General features: G+C 48.4%; 1 protein-coding gene across 1 annotated transcript in view; it reads right to left on the bottom strand.

The window, feature by feature from the left end:
* Window positions 1-8,600, bottom strand: part of PLD1 (phospholipase D1) — a 62,447-nt gene extending 53,847 nt beyond the window's left edge. The window contains exon 1 of the mRNA XM_017827753.1: window positions 8,515-8,600. The gene's annotated coding sequence lies outside the window, so the exon portion shown is untranslated. The remainder of the gene's footprint in view (window positions 1-8,514) is intronic.
* Between the last annotated feature and the right edge of the window lie 7,189 nt (window positions 8,601-15,789).

Here is a 15,789-nt window from a genome sequence, read left to right as displayed (position 1 = left end):
AATTGCTTCAATAAAATGCTATTTCTGTTGTCATGACTTTTGGGGGTTTTTTTTGGTCTAAACGGAACTCTTCAAATAATTTCCACTGAGGAAAAAAAAAGTTGCCATGAACACAAGGCCATGATGGAGCACGAAGGCAACCCTTCTAGTTAGTACTACTAAGTAGTACACTACTGGTGTAGCCCTCATCACAGTGCAGGACTCAAGTGTTCCCGTGCGAGCAGTAGCCAAGTCCAACTCTCTCCTGTGCCTGCGGGGTCCAAGGCACAGGTTCATCTCCCAGGGCACCATTGACTTCAAGGATGCAGGGTGACTACCACCACAGTCTTACTGATGCTTTTGTCCCTCTCAGAGGCAGCCCCAATACAAGGTGCAGGGCTGGGACTCACATGAAGCACCGGTGGCTGCTGCGCATTTGCAGTGCTGGGTCCACGCCAGTGTCTGTGTGGTGCCATCCCACACTGACCCTTCCTGGCAGTGGGAATCGACCCTGCTCACGCTGAACATTAACCACTGCCAAGCTGTTTGCTCACTGTGCACACAGCATGCCAGGGGTGTACTTTGGTAAATGCAAACCACTGGATGAACTCGGGTTCACGGGCGTGAGAGGAGCTGCAGTGCCTCGGGGACACCGTGTACCTCTGGCCGTCCCAGCAAGGGTATGTCCCAGCTCCTCTCGGCTCCTCACCAGCACACCACTGCCTCCCCATCCCAAATGAGACCCTACACCACCCTGAGAGCACTGTCACACACTGTCCCTACCCAGGGACAAGCTGAAACCACTGGTGCAAAGCCCCACAACACAGTGCAGCCACTCTCATCACCCCAAAACACACTCAGTACTCTTGCCCGCAAACCCGGATTCAGCACCTTTCCAAACTGAAGCTCCCTATGGATTTTTATTTTTTTTTTAGCAATGCTTTTAAAGGCATTTGATGCATTCTGGCTAATAAACTCCACAAGAATCTGATCTCTCCATCCTCATTTGACTCCCATTCTCCAGTCTACCCCCAAAGCTGCAGCGCTCGGGGGCTGCAGCTTCCACCATCGAGGTGGGACACCCAGCATCACACACCTGTTGTACAATCAGGCATCGTGTCCAAAGAGCCAGCAGCAACATGTGCCAGAGGTAACAGGCAGGTGCATGCCTGATCCTGATCCACATTTCCAACAGCAGCTGCTTTTCCTCACCCACAGCCTGCAGCGAGCACCGACATGGGCAAACATCAGCCCTCGGCCTCCCTTTCATGCCTAGAAATCTCCTACCAGTTCATGAACAACTTCATCTGTGGATCTAGGATAACATTAAGACCTCCCAAGAACTGCATTTTCCTTCTCCCTGGCCAGCTAAAACAAATATTTGAGAACTTCTAATTTCCAAGAAGAAAACAGTTGGCTTGGGGAAGTCTCAGAGGTAATTGTAAGAGAAGCTGTGAGCAGAGCTCAGAGGGCAAAGGCAATGTTGTCCCTGAGACTTCAGAGGGCAAACCAACCTCTCCCAAGGAGACCCTCCACGGGTTCCCCGTATGACTCTCCACAGAATCACAACAGAACTCAGGCCACAGGGTACTGGAGTTACTGAAAAGCTAATTTTTCTATACCTTGAAGTGTTTGATCCATTACCAAAATTAAGTATTAGCAAATTACTACATAAGTTGGGTTATGACTTCTCATATAACTCTGGAATGATGGCTGAGGTTTCAGACCAGTACCTGTCAAACTGAGCTCAAATGCAGACAAATTCAATGAAAAATTGCTCATTATGAAGAAGAAACTTGCAGAAACAGACCAGATTCCTTCTGTTTCTTTTCTAAATACAATTCAATACCTGCAAATTTATGCAAAATAGCTCATTTACACATATTGACAATACTGACAGCTTGTTTAGAACAAAATAGATGCCTCGGAAAAAAAAATTTTAACCCTTTTCCCAGAGGGGAAAAACAATGCTTCAACCAAGCCGGCACAGAAGGCCACTGAGGGTAGGCAGGGAAAGGTGATGCTCATCTCTGAGCTCAAATCAAACCTCATCTGCCTCCTCATCCCCCTCCCTTACCCTCATACCCAGAGCTCCAGCCCTTCACAAGCAATGCGGGTGCCTGGACAAGGCAGAGACACCCTGCAGCTCTTTGTTCTTTTGTGAAAACTCCCCTACAGTACTTTTCCCACACATTCCTAGTGGAAATCAGAGCATCAAGATTAAGACTTACAAGCTGAACCCTCCAGACCTCAGCATGCAACGAGCCAAAAATTAAAGACAGTTTTTCCCTCAACTGCCACGACCTTCTGGAGCAGTGCTGCTCAGAAAGGTGTCTGCAGAGTGTTTGTCACGTGCACAAAAAAAGCTGTTTGGCAGAAAGAAAATGCAATAGATGGAAAAAAAACCCCAAAACAACAAGACAGCAGTTCCCACCTCACCAGTTCTTTCTCCCAGTAAACAAAATGGCTCAGTTGCCATAACTGCTGCCAAAACTCAGCAGGATCAGGTCTAATCACAGAGATTTCAAAGCCACTGTGAGTCATCTACTATTTTTTTTTTGGTAAGATTTAGTGATGGGTGGGACACTCAGAGAAAAAAAAGTCAATTTGCAGGAAACTTCACTCATGGAAAAATATACTTCAGAACATCTCATGGGGACTACATAAATAGCAAAGAGGAAAGGAGAAACTAAAGCACTTCTTTCTGAAAAGACTATGATGCACTGCCTTGCTCTCCAAATTGTTTCAGCAGCCCTTGAGCTGCGACAGAGAGAGGACAGCTGAGCTTCCTGGGAGACCTCAGCACCCATGGGTGCTTCTCACTGCACCCAAGAGAACCCCAAGCAAGGCAGATTTGTGTTCTTCATGTGAAGTCAACTGTATCATGTAATGACATTTTATTTGAAATGAAAGGGAAAATGCAAGCACAAAACCTACAACTGTTTCACCTCTTGTGTGCCACATTCAAAGTTGGTTGGGAGTGAGAACACTTATTTTTTTAAATAAAAAAAAAACCCCAACAGAGAGGTTGTCTTTAGTCAGGTCACAGGGTCCTGCCATGGCCACAAGACCCCAGGTTACTGAAAATGTTGGAAATATGCAACTAATTACTCTTGCACGATTGTTTTTCCCCTGGGGATTCCTGGAGGCTGAAAGCAGGACTCAGCCCAGCTGATGGTGAGAGAAGCCTGTGCTGTGAGGTGCATCTGACCCGAGAGCAATGCAGCCGTGTTCACGAGAGGGTGTGTTCTGGGTGGGGCAAACACAGATGGGGAAGGAAGAAGAAGAAATTACTATTTCTGATTGAAAAAAAATCTTCCCAGAACTCCAGCTGGTAAAATGGGAGAAGTTTCTAGGAAGTGGCTCAGAGGTGAGTCAGTGCCGGTGGCACAGAAGAGCCCCGGGACACACCACTGGCAGGACCCTGACGGGAGAAGAGTCGAGAAGCAAGATCTTGCACAGCAAGACAACCAAAAACTGCAAGTGGCTGTGAATCAGCCACTTGCATAAGCTGAGACAGAGGCTGTCAGAGCGCTGCTCTGTGGGACATTGTCTGCCTGGCACTGCCTTTTGTCTCTGCGCACTGGAACACTCGTCCCAGAGAAGAGTGGTCCCTCTGTGCTCAGATCACCTTCTCTGGCCCTGGGGATGGAGCTGTAAACAGCCCCCAGAGCTACTGGGATCCTGCTGCTGGCCCTGGGAGAGCCAGGGAAGCATCAGGTGTTTATTGGCAGATTTATCTTATTTCACCCAGAGAAAGAGCCCTGGACATAGGAAAACTCACTGCACCAGCAGAAATAAAAATCTGAGACAGGAATCAGGCCTGCTCACAGTCTGACCTGAAAAATGCAATCGAGGAAATACAATTTAATTCTTCTTTCACCAACAGAGGTGTAAGCCAGGAAAATAAATCTACTACATGACTATTCTGAATATTTGCTGCTGTCAGTATAGCACGCACAGGACTCCACATCCAGAGTGAAAGTCTCCTTCTGTTGAGTATATCTGCAATAGCAATGAGGTTGTTCATTCTCAGCCCTGCAACTCCTTTCTCAGAGGCTTTCCACGGGTGGGCAATGGAGGGCTGCTCTTTCTCTTCTGCAAAATATCCACCCCATTGCTATTCACACTGCCTTTTATTACAGCCTTTCTTCCTAAAGAGTCAGTTCCTTAAGGTAGAAAATCATTTCTTATTTTATATATGCCTCCTCTGCCAGAAAAAAGGGAATAGAGGAGGAAGGGGCAATGTCATTACGCTGAGGTAACTAATGCAAACTGGCTACTTTGCTGTCAAATCCTACTGGAGGTGAAGCACCATTTTATTTGCTGGAGCTCAACATGCACCCTGTCCCCGGGGAGCAAAGGGGAAAGTTTAAGGAAAACAGTCGCAGAAACACAACCAACCAAGGAGTACAAAGGTACGAACACCACACGTGGCCGGCGCCGGCTTCGGTGCGGACTCAGCCCAGGTGGGCAGACACGTGCCAAGGCAACACTGCCGGGTTCATTCCCAGCCAGCCCCACTCTCACACATATTTTCTTGGCATCCAACCAAGCCTGATAAGATTATCTCAAGGTGATTACCCCAATATTAGAAACCTGCATCCCATTTTGGCAATGACCCCTCAGCACACGCTGTGCTACCACCCTGCCTGCCAAGTTGACACTCCACCACACTCACTGCCAGAGCGGTGGCAGGTCCTCTGGCAGTTGCTCCATTGCCCTCCCTGACCCCTTTTCAGCAAGACTTCCCTGACCTGTGCCTATTTAGACTCACACAAGCCGCAACTGTTCTTAAATTATAAGTTCTTATTCTCTGAGGCAAAACTTGTCTCCCTGCTAGGGTGAGTGGCTTCCTCTCTGCCGGGGGGATGCCTGGCACCATCCCAGCTCCTTTTGGGGCCCCAGCTCTCCAGCGTGGGAGCAGCAGCCACCAGACGGCTTCTCCCCCTCTCCCCACACCAGCAGATGGGTGCTGGGCGCTGTCTGACAGACACGAGCCCCGCTCCCACTTTGTTATGTAAACCCCCAGGTTTTGGTGTTTATCTGCTTCAAGGATCCAGAAAGCACTAAATGCCATCGCAGCGTGTGGGCACGAGGAGCGAGGGATGTGCGAAGCGCTCAGGGCAGTGGCGATGGCACGCAATGCCGACCCCAGCGATGCCTCCCACTATTATTGCGTGGAAACGGAGAAAACTCTGAATTCCAAGGACAAAAATATACATAACATAAATTTCATGATCTGCAAATCCACATTTTACTCCTGCTTGTTCCCCCCCTCAGCACAGGAGCCAGGGTAATGGTGCGTGTCCCCTGCACAAGCTCCATGACAGCCTCGCGCCACCCTGAACACCCTGTGCCAAACAGGTGAGGGAGCAACATGGCAAATATTTTGTAAAGAAAACAAGGCAAACAGAGCTCTTTTTCCACCAGTCCCTCCACCACCCACTACTTTCCAGGGTGTCTGCATGTGCAGAGCTGGTATGTACATCTAGCAGGTGAGGATGAGTCCATGAAACCCAGTGGCACAGGAGGGGCACCTGGCTAAATAACTGTTAAAAACTTATTTATATATATAAACAAAAAACCAAATAATAGATATGTAACTCCATTCAGTCTCCTTGCTGGGAAGTTTCCAGGGTACAAGGCATGTGAGAGCAAGCTAAAAACACATCATCAATTAATTGTCAGCCAGACAATGGGAGGAAAAGGCAGGAAGGGTTCGCTCTCACCCTCCTCCTTCCTCACCCTCAGACAAGACCAAGTGCCTTATTTACATAAGACACTTCATCAACTCAACACCAAGAAGAAAATCAAATTGCCTTCCTTAGCTGTTATAGACCAATTTAGGGCCACTGGACAATGCTCGTTCTCACTCAAGCTTTATTATTATTATTTTTAAAATCACTTGCTGCAAAATAGCTGTGAAATTAAGGAACCACCTGTTTGCAGCAAAGGCATCAGTCAGAAAGGAGCTGCTCCTCATGGAGTGCAATGGCTTCCTGCAGTACTCCAGCTATTTCAGAGACTGAGTTTCTCCTTTGGTGTGTTCATTGGGCAGAGAGATACAAGATAAAACTAGAAACCTGTATGAACATAAATAACTGATATCTTCCTTAGTATATCATTTCAAGGGAATAACACTTGTGGTAACACCACCAGTTAAGTCTCCCTGACATTTCTTTCCCTGAAGGTTTGACAACTTGCTTTAAATCAATTTCCAGAGAAGGAATAACTGTAAAAACCCAAGTTCAACTGGCTGAACTTGCGCTCAGATGCATGGTTTATCTTGTAAGAGATTTCTCAAATCACTGCTGAAGATCAGACCCACTCCTGTAAAACATGGGATCTTTCCTTCACTGCAGACACACCTGAAGTCTAAAGAGCACTTCACAAATTACAGGAATAACAATGACACGAGCCTTTACACTTTGTTACTTCTAAGAGTAATAAAATTTCTAGGTGAGGCACGAGCTTTCAGCCTGCTTTATGAAAGAATGATTTCACCAGCGAAGATCACCTACCTAGCCTTTATACACATCTAAAACAGCATCTTCAGCAGCTTAAAGCAGCAGCAATTCTGATACCAGCAAACTTCCTAAGCTGTGAGAGCTCAGGAGACACCTGCCAGCAAGAGTATTTTTTGTGGCAGGAGTTCAAGCCTCTCAAAATAAAAAGAGCATCATGGCCTGCAGGAGAAGTCACTTCATTAAGTCTTTTCCAGTAAGACCAGAGCTTCAACACTAATTTTAAACAATCCTGAAAAGGACGATGTTATATAATGGGACAAAACTAAATGTGCAAATGAGTATTTAAGTGAGAACCTTCAATCTTATCTACTTAGGAAAGCTACATCTTGACAAAAACAAATTAAATGGATATACCTCTCAACAAACTTTAATTTAATCAGCTGAAGCACAGCCTACAGGAATCTCTGTAAATTTTAACAGGTCTTTGCAGAGGGATCTGGGTTTTTCCCCCAGACCTCAACCCTCTCCCTGAGGGAGCTCTGACCAAGACTGAGACTGAGGACATGGGCTTAGCCCCCACCCAGCCAGCTAAATCCTGCTCCAAGATGGGCAATGGAGACACCGTGGGAGGTCACCTGTGTGCTGCACTCTCAGCCCTGGGGGAGACCAGACACACTTTCCCACTGCAAAAAACCAGATTTGACAGATTTGATAGTATCTCACAGCAGAAGGATGGAAGAAAAGGCCCCTTTCAGCCGTAGGCAAGTGCAGGACAGGGCAGTTGCATAAGTGTGGCTGGTGGCTACCATCCCATCCCAGTGCCCTGTGCCCAACTCTGAGCAGGGACCAGGGATCCCAGCATCCCTGGGGAGTGCTGAGCATCACGCAGTAACACCAACCCTGAAGGAAGGCGCTTTCTGCGTATTCACAGAAAATACAGTGCAGACTGATGACAAGCTGCAAAGGAAGGGTAGGCCAGGGCCATGGGATTAAACTTGGAACTTCCCAACTTCTAGCAAAGCTGGGCAGAATTTGCCCACGAGACCCAAGCCACAGAGCTAACACTCAGGAGATGAGGTGGTTGGAAGTTAAGTTCCCTGGTTACCTGCAAGCCTTTGGCATGAGCTCACACTACCAAATGCCAGAGAAGGCACGGGAGGGAAAACACAAATTCTTGAGTAATTTTAAAGACACTCAAGAGTTCCCACCCCTCGAGCTGCAAACACAGGCAGCTTGAAACACAATGCCGTAGGAAAACAGAGAGCTTTTGTCCCAACAGCCATGGACTCACCGGCCTGACCATGACATCCATTACTTACAGAGTTAAACCAACAGAGCTTCATCCACCCAGTTCAACTGTCACTGCCTGTCCCCAAACAGCCGCGTAACGCTGCTGGCTGGAGAGGCATCGTGCAGATTTACTTAAAGGAGGGATGTGGGGATCACGCAGACCTGGGCACACAACGTGCATTGTCCCGCTGTGTGTGGGAGAAACACTTTCCAAAGCCAACGGAGCTGCACCAGCTTGAAACACAGTCCAGGTCAGACACGAGGCACTTCGGGCTTGAAGATTTCCAAAGAGCATCATGCCAAAAAAAGAGCAACAGCAACAGGCAGAAAAGGCTTTCACTGCGAGAAACCCAGCCGGCAGCTCGGCAGAGCGGGTTGTGTCAGCGTGCTGGGAAACTCTCAAGGTTTTCCCCTGTCCAAAAACTGCGGGTGTAGAAAGGACGTGGCAGGGACACGACTTCACCGGCACTGGGGACACACCAGCCTCTCTGAAGTTCACCCCAAAAGGGAAGATGCCCTCGCTGAGTTCCCCAACCCAGACCCCCACGCTGACCCCAGGGCAAGACTCACATCCCACCCAAACCCACCCATTTCGCGGCACGGAAAACGGGCAAAAAAGAGTTACGTCCGACAGGCTGACAAACACCTCCCAGCGGCAAAGTCGGCCGCAGCAAAGAACCCGAGCAGGGAATTAACTTGAAAACAGGCGCCCCGAGCCGAAGCAGCCGCGCTCCCCCCGGGCCGGGCGCCCACCCCGCGAACCGCCCGCACCGACCTGCGGCCCCCGCGGCCGCGGGTGCCCCATGGTACCCTCAGAGCCAGCCGGGTCCCGTCCCTCTCCCGGGGCAGCGGCGGCCGGAGAAGCCGCTCGGAGGAGCCGGAGAAGCCTCCCCGCAGCCGGCACCGCCCGCTCGGTCCCGCCGGTCCCGCCCCGCCGCCCGGCCCCGCCTTATGGGCACCGCGCCCCGCCCGCGGGGAGAGCCCGGGACGCGGCGGAGCGCAGGGCAGGGAGCCCTGCCCCTTCCCAGCCTGGGCGTGCTCGGCCGGGGAAAAATCGTAACGATCGAGAGAGGGGAAACTCGGTTTTTTTATTCCAACTTCGCGCTGGGACTCAGAGGTTCCTCCGCGCTCCAGGAGCGCAGTTCTGCCCTTCTTGCTGTCCTCGCAGTGACTCCAGCAGGGAGAGGACAGTTCCCCGTCGCCACCGAGGAAATACGTTTGGCCAGGGAGACCAAACGTATTAATTAAAAAGTCTGTGCAAATTAACAATTTTTAATTGCACATGCAATGCTATTTTTAGCGTAAGACAACCCAATAATTACAGTCCCGTACTGTTTGCATCCGATCTGTCCTCCTCTGCACATGCTGCATTTTCCATGTTACTTCCCATACATCCTTTCTAATATGCAAAGAAGCAGATTTCTCAGCGAGAGAGAGAGAAAATTTTTGTGCTTACAGAAACATTGAACTGACAAGCGAAGAATCAAAACCCCTGGTATGTTACGGCTATAACCCAGCCATGTGTGCTGGTGAAACGCCCAAAACCTGTCTGCAGCACTGCAGCTCCCACCGCCACAGGGATCTTGGTGATTTCTTCCAGGGGAAAAAACCTCAGTGTTCCCACTTCCATCTCTACAGCAAGCATCAATATGGTTGTTAGGTTATTTTTCTTCCTTAAAGGATTTTAATTTTTATTTCTTTAAATCATGAGGGATTGAACAATGGTCCTCAAATCTACATGAGATAAATAACCCAACTTTGGTTACTGCAGATGCAGAGACAGCCTCTAACCCCTGCTCTGGCAGTGCAATAATGAAGCATCTCCATGTTCTCCACCAGAACAGTACCTGACTTGTTTATGGGCACACTTGCAGCACGTTGGCTTAGCTTGTATATAGTGGGTTTACTATGACTTGTCTTACCAACAACTTAATAAAACCAGTGTGAATGATGTGCTTCACATTTAAAATCAAATTTGGAAATCTAAGGTGGGTTCCCAATAGCATTGCAACACAGCTTCTTTCGGCTCACGTTGTTGGGCTCAAACACTCACACTCAGCACTTATGGAGAGCTGTGAGTCAAGGTGGCTCAGCAGTGCCAGCTGCATTGAGCAAGAAAAAAGACAGCACAGGCATTTGTAACAGTCAGTGTCAGGAGAGAACAAAGCATCAGAGAAAACCAGGGTGGAACTCTGCAGCAAAGAATAGGGGTGATGGGAAATACAGAAAGTCACCCTATATCACGGCCATTTTCACCCCAGAGAGCAGGCAGAGCCATGCTCAAGAAGGGCGCGTTACCCTACACTGCAGAGGGGTTTCCTGCTAAACATATGGAATAGAAATCAGAGAAGAGATGGCACAGGGAGCAGTGTCCTTCAGGGCACCCACCTGCCCAGGATGCCCCATCTCTCCAGACACTCCTCTGCTCACCCCACAGCTTCCTTGGGCAGGAGGCCAGCAGGTTGCAGGGGACCTTTGCCATCTCACATCTCTGAACACCTCTCCACATGTGTTGATGCACACAGGGACATCTCAGACACAGAGAAAAACAACTCTGCAGACAAACCCCTACCCTCCCATCCAGAGCTCATTTCAATGCTCATCACCTATGCGACTGGCTGATTTCTGGCAAAGCTTTCCAAATCCATAAACCTTAGCTCACTTAATGCGTATTTAATCTCTCTGCTGCTAGGTTCATGTTGGCAGCCACTGTGAACAGGGCTAGATCAGCAGCAGAAGAGAGCAGACACTGTTGATGAGCATTTTGGCCTCTACATAGCACAATCCCCCTCTCCCCTGCACCACAACAGATCAGGTTCTCCACCCACAGTTATCATCTCTTCCAGCAGAAACACCACTGTGTCCATGTCCATTAGTGATTTTCTACGTTTCCCATAACGCTCCCTGTCCCTGAGGCATTCATAAAGTGGATACTTGGCACATACCTTCAAAAATATCTTGTACTCTAAAGAAGCAGAGAATTGTCTCTTGTGGGTTTCTTTGGTTCCCCGTTCCCACCTGCTTTTCGATCTTCAGGAACTTCCACACATCTCCCAGAGAACACTTAGGGTTGTCACAGAGGGTGTGAAGTTTTCTTATTTAATGTGAGGTGCTGGTGCAAAGAGTGCACTGAGTGACAGTCACACAGGGATCGAGGTCACTGCAATCTGTAAAAACGAAGGGGCTAATATTAGGAATCTTTTTTTAATTACTGTTTAGTTTTACTTATTTCATATTTTTTCTTTTGGAGTACTAAGAGCCTATGCTGCTGCACACCAAACCCAATCTGCCAACTGAAAGATAATACAGGAAAAGAAAAAGGGATTTTTTTTTTTTTTTTAATAAGGACATTGTCCTCAATCTTGGTCACCACTTGGTGTCACAAACAGGGAGAAAGGGGAGGAGCAGAGGGACAGAGGTGGCTGGACACTAGAGAAACGCTCTCTCAGAAGATGGGAGAGAGCATGTTCTCCAAGCCTCTCAAAACTTTTTCTCACACCCAGAAAAGCATTCTCCCCTTCCTCTGTGGGAAATGGCAGTTTTGCCCAAGGGTTGGAGAACAGGAGGGCCCTCAGCAAAGACACAGCATTGCTGACACGTTGAACACAGGTGTTATCTAAAAACAGAGTTTTACCCATAGAGGTTTTTCTCACCAGTTTGCTTTTCCTTTGTTAAATGAGCCCAGCTCCTCCAGTACAAACCCCAGCCCTGTGTTATTCACAGTGTTACAAACAACAGGCTATTCCCCAGCCTGGTGCTGCTGAACTGGTGACACCATTCACAGCAACTGACACATCCCTGGTCAGGTGAAATATCAAAGATGTCAAAACCAAAAAAAAACAACCATCAAATGCTTGAGTGGAGCACTTTTCTGCCTGTCTTTCATATTTGCACACATCAAAAGGACCTTTTTCTTCCTTGTATTTCCCCTTTAGCCACACAGATGGTCCCTGGCCCCAAGCGTGGGTCGTGTTGGTGCCTCTGCAAAGCCATGGGGTCCAGAGGGCAACTACAGGGATAACTGGGGAGTAGTTCTTCCCTCAGTTGGGTCCCATTTGGGAAGGAGCCTCCAGAGCCCCAGAGGAGGGAGGAATCAGCTTCATCACCCACAGTGAGATGAGGGCTGGCTTTGGCACCGTGTAAAGCCTGACTCCAGCATGGGACACCACTGTGCCTCCTGCTCCTGCACCATGTCCTCAACCTCTGCTGATGCCATCCTGACTGTAGAGCAAAGGATTGTCTGCCCCATAGCACAGTGACTGTGCAGCTCTTTAGGACAACAGGGCTGTTATACCCTGGATAGCAGTGTCACCTCACCAGGGACTGGAAATGTGTTTTGCTGTAGCCATTTCAGAGCAGTGCAACGAGAAAGGGAGTTGAACATGCTCCCACGAGGGGCACAAGGGAAGGGGCAGAACAGTGCTCAGCTCTGACTGCCAGTGCCATCACAACACCCACAGCTGGCGATGGAGCCATGTGGATGTACACACCCAGCATCCCAGGAAAACCCCGCAGGTCCACGCTGGGGCAGCCACGGGTGACACTGCCAAGGATGGAGCAGCCCAGAGATGACCTAATATGGGCCAGGTGGCATTAAGCCACATATGTCCGCAAAAAAAAAGTGATTTTTATTGTTTAGTCTCATGAGACCTGCATTCCAAATGGAAATGAGGGGGGATGGTTTGCAGAAACCACATTGTCAAGTACCTTTTTTATTCCTCCCGCCTTCAAGGACCACAATTGTCCTCTTAACTTTGAAGGAACAGTCAGGGGAGGAAGTTTTGATGAAAGGCACTTCAACATGACGCCTGACCTGGCTATGGAGCCTCCTAGGAGTTGTAGTCAGATCTTTTCCCACCCAAATCGCTTTTTCTGGCACAGATCCACAGCACTGTCATGACCCCCATGGCACAGCAGCAACCTCCCCTCTGCATGGCCAGGGGACAAGCAGGACCCCTGGACTTTAGTTGCTACATGATAACCCAGGGGCTGCTCAGGATCCAGACCTTATCAGATCTGGCTGGAATATTTCAGTTTTCTTTCACACCCTTCCCCTTTCACAGAATTCCCATGGAAACAAAAACAAAGCTCTTGCTGTTTGGGTTTAGTTGGGCTTTTTTAACTTCTCTCTCGGGGGTGTGGATGAAATTGGTAAATGAAAAGCTAAAAAAAAATAACATCTAATGGGTGTGGAATAATACATGAGATACCACTTCTAGCTCGATTTTCCCTCCAGCGGTGCATCTCCCATCTATGTCACCCCTTCAGAGCCTCAGGGGACAGAAATGGACCTCAGAGCTAAAATAATACAGTATTTCTTGCATCACAAACTTCCTTTTGGGCAGGAAATGCCCAAATCCAAGCTGTCCCACCCTTTTCCTCATTGGTGCATCGTTCTGCAGATACCTGGATGCCACCGTGTGGCAGCTGCCCCGTGCAGCGGTGGAGGGACAACGATAGGGACAGGGAAAGGCAAGGCTTTAAGGGGGGAAAAAAAAGGGAAAAGATAAAATAAAAAGGGGGGGGGGGTTGCAGCAATTCACAAAATTTAAAGGAATGCCAAGCACGTCAGTGCATGAAGCACAGGATCTGGAGGAAGGAGAGAGTGCAAACCATCTCCTTATGGTGTTAAGCTAAGACACACGCAGTCTTTCTATTTAAAGCCCTGCAGTAACATGAATGCCAGGTTTGAGGGAGCTCAACAAGTCCATCTGAAAACAATTTACATGGTCCTCTCTACCACAGGGTCTGGGCAACCGAGAGCTTTTAATGCCTTGCTATTCCCACACAGCAGGACACAACCCACCTTATCTTGTTGGAAAACTGCAGCACAGATTTGGAAAGGTGTTTAGTTAACCAGTGGTCTAGAGACCAGTGGGACCACCCTGGGGTCCAAAGCAGCTTTGGGATGGGGACACTGGCTGTAGGGTGCTCAGTGCTACTGCCCCCCCCCCTTTCCCTCCATCTGGGAAATGATGCTGGGTGGAACCCTGATGATGAGGGTTGTCCTACCAACACTGGATACCCAGCATGTCCTGCAAACCAAGCCATCTGGGCAAGGCCTAACCATCCTTCCTCCTCTACCAGCACCCCCAAACTGTCTTGTAGCAGGAGGGTGCAAGAAGAAAGCAAGACACAACCCAGGGTCACAGTCTCGGGTGTGTCTCAGCTTTCCCTCATCTTCCTCCAGGGTATGCTTCATTCTTCCATTGTCTACATTTGGGAATGCCTTATTTCCCCATCAAGTACCTCTGGGGTATGCCTCAGTTTCCCCTTATCTACCTCAACAGCAATGTTTCTCATTTGTTCCACGGTGCAGTTCATCAAATGGTGAATTACACGTTTTATCATTTGTCCATAACAGGTTGTTGAGTCGCTGCGTTATTATTAGCAATGGGAAAGGAACTAAGTAAATTATTCCTAAAGTATGTAATGAGCGCTTGAGTAAGAGTTAAGTAACGAGCGCTTCTTTGGCGAGGAATCCAAACGAGACACACTCCACCCATTTTGTTAACAGACAAAAGCTTATATAAGCTGGATGTTACATAAAATCCTAAAATAGGGAGATGGAGCACTCCCCCATCTTTGGGTGATAGCATGACTGCAGCCCACGGATACCTGAGCTGACACTGAACTAGCTCCGAGGTAACAGGCCTGGAGCTGGCAGGAGGCAGCAGCACAGACAAGAGGTGTCCTGGGTGTGCTGAGACCAGCCCTGAGCAGAGCTCAGGCTGCGAGTCTGGATTTGCCCTCGCGCTCCTCCGGAAACAGCCTGTACAGTAACACACTCCAAGCAGCTTTATCATGGCTGTGATGATCAAAGAATGTATCTCCATGCGGCAGGTCAGGCTGAACACCATCCAATCCCAGGGTGTCATCCCAAGGGAATTACAACCGGTGCTCAGGAAGGAGTACACAAGCGGGGCATGGTTATGGGGAGACTTCTCTGGGACTCTCCCAGTCTCCAGGGATTTGTGAGCAAAGGAGTTTTGCAAGCCAGAAGTTCTGTCTCTGTAGTTTCACAGCTCCTGGCAGCTGATTCTTCCAATAAACTGACTGGTCAGTTTTCAAGTTCATGTGAACTTTCAACTTCCACAATATCACACAAAAAAACCCACCACGATTTACCAAAATTTATCTGCAGAGGAAAGGGAATCCATGTCTTGCAACATCAACTACTAGAGCTAAAAAAAGCAGGCTGGTGGGGGTAGAGCCTCTTCATCAGGTCTTTTGTGCCTGGAAGCCTGTCTGTCTGTAGATGAATTGTCTGTCTCCATAAAGAAATACTTTTTCTTCCTAGACAACTTGCATCCCATCTTAAAAAGCACAATTCCAACACTCAGACAGTAGATTCAGCTGACAGCAATGGTTGCTTCCTAGACACAAGGTTAAAAAAACCCCCACACACCTCAGAGAAGAGGATTTGCAATTCTCGTCACAACCAGGACACCAAATCCTCCTTCAAATGCAGGTATCAGATGCAGTTGTATGAGAAGTCAGGGATACTTCTCTGGCTGGGAGGAGAAAAGGGGGAAGAAAGATCTTTAGACACAGGATTGTTGGTCAGGCAGAGCAAAACGTGTCAGGAGTTACTCTGTGGACTACAAGGGAGTTATTCATTGCTGTAATCAGTTTGCTCTGCGGTACTTGCAGAAACATGCCAAGGCTTTCTGTGATTCTGCCCAACTGACTTAGTGTTTGTGATTTTCCTAACCTTTGCTCTAAATTAATGGGAGCCATGCAGACAGAATTTTGATGCAAGTCCCCCGCTTCTACTGCATCCTCCCTGCCTGCATCCCACAGGCTTCCTGGGGCTTTGTTTTAAGGGAGAGACAGACAGAAGGCAGGCAGGAGGAGAAAATGAAGAAATGAAATGCAAGCTGTCTGGCCCACACAATTAAAAAAAAAAATCAGAATAGCCTGGCTTTGGTTTCTGTCATGTAATTTTTCTTACTTCAGAATTAAATCCAGATGACATAGATAAGACATGGGTGACCCCTAGTGCCCTTTCCAGCTGCAGCTTCCACTGTTATTCCCTGTATTGATATCA

The sequence above is a fragment of the Lepidothrix coronata genome, unplaced genomic scaffold (assembly GCF_001604755.1).
Source record: "Lepidothrix coronata isolate B3197 unplaced genomic scaffold, Lepidothrix_coronata-1.0 Scaffold142, whole genome shotgun sequence".
Lineage (NCBI taxonomy): Eukaryota > Metazoa > Chordata > Aves > Passeriformes > Pipridae > Lepidothrix > Lepidothrix coronata.
Note: the sequence above shows the minus strand (reverse complement) of the source record. Positions and strands in the feature narration are given on the sequence as shown.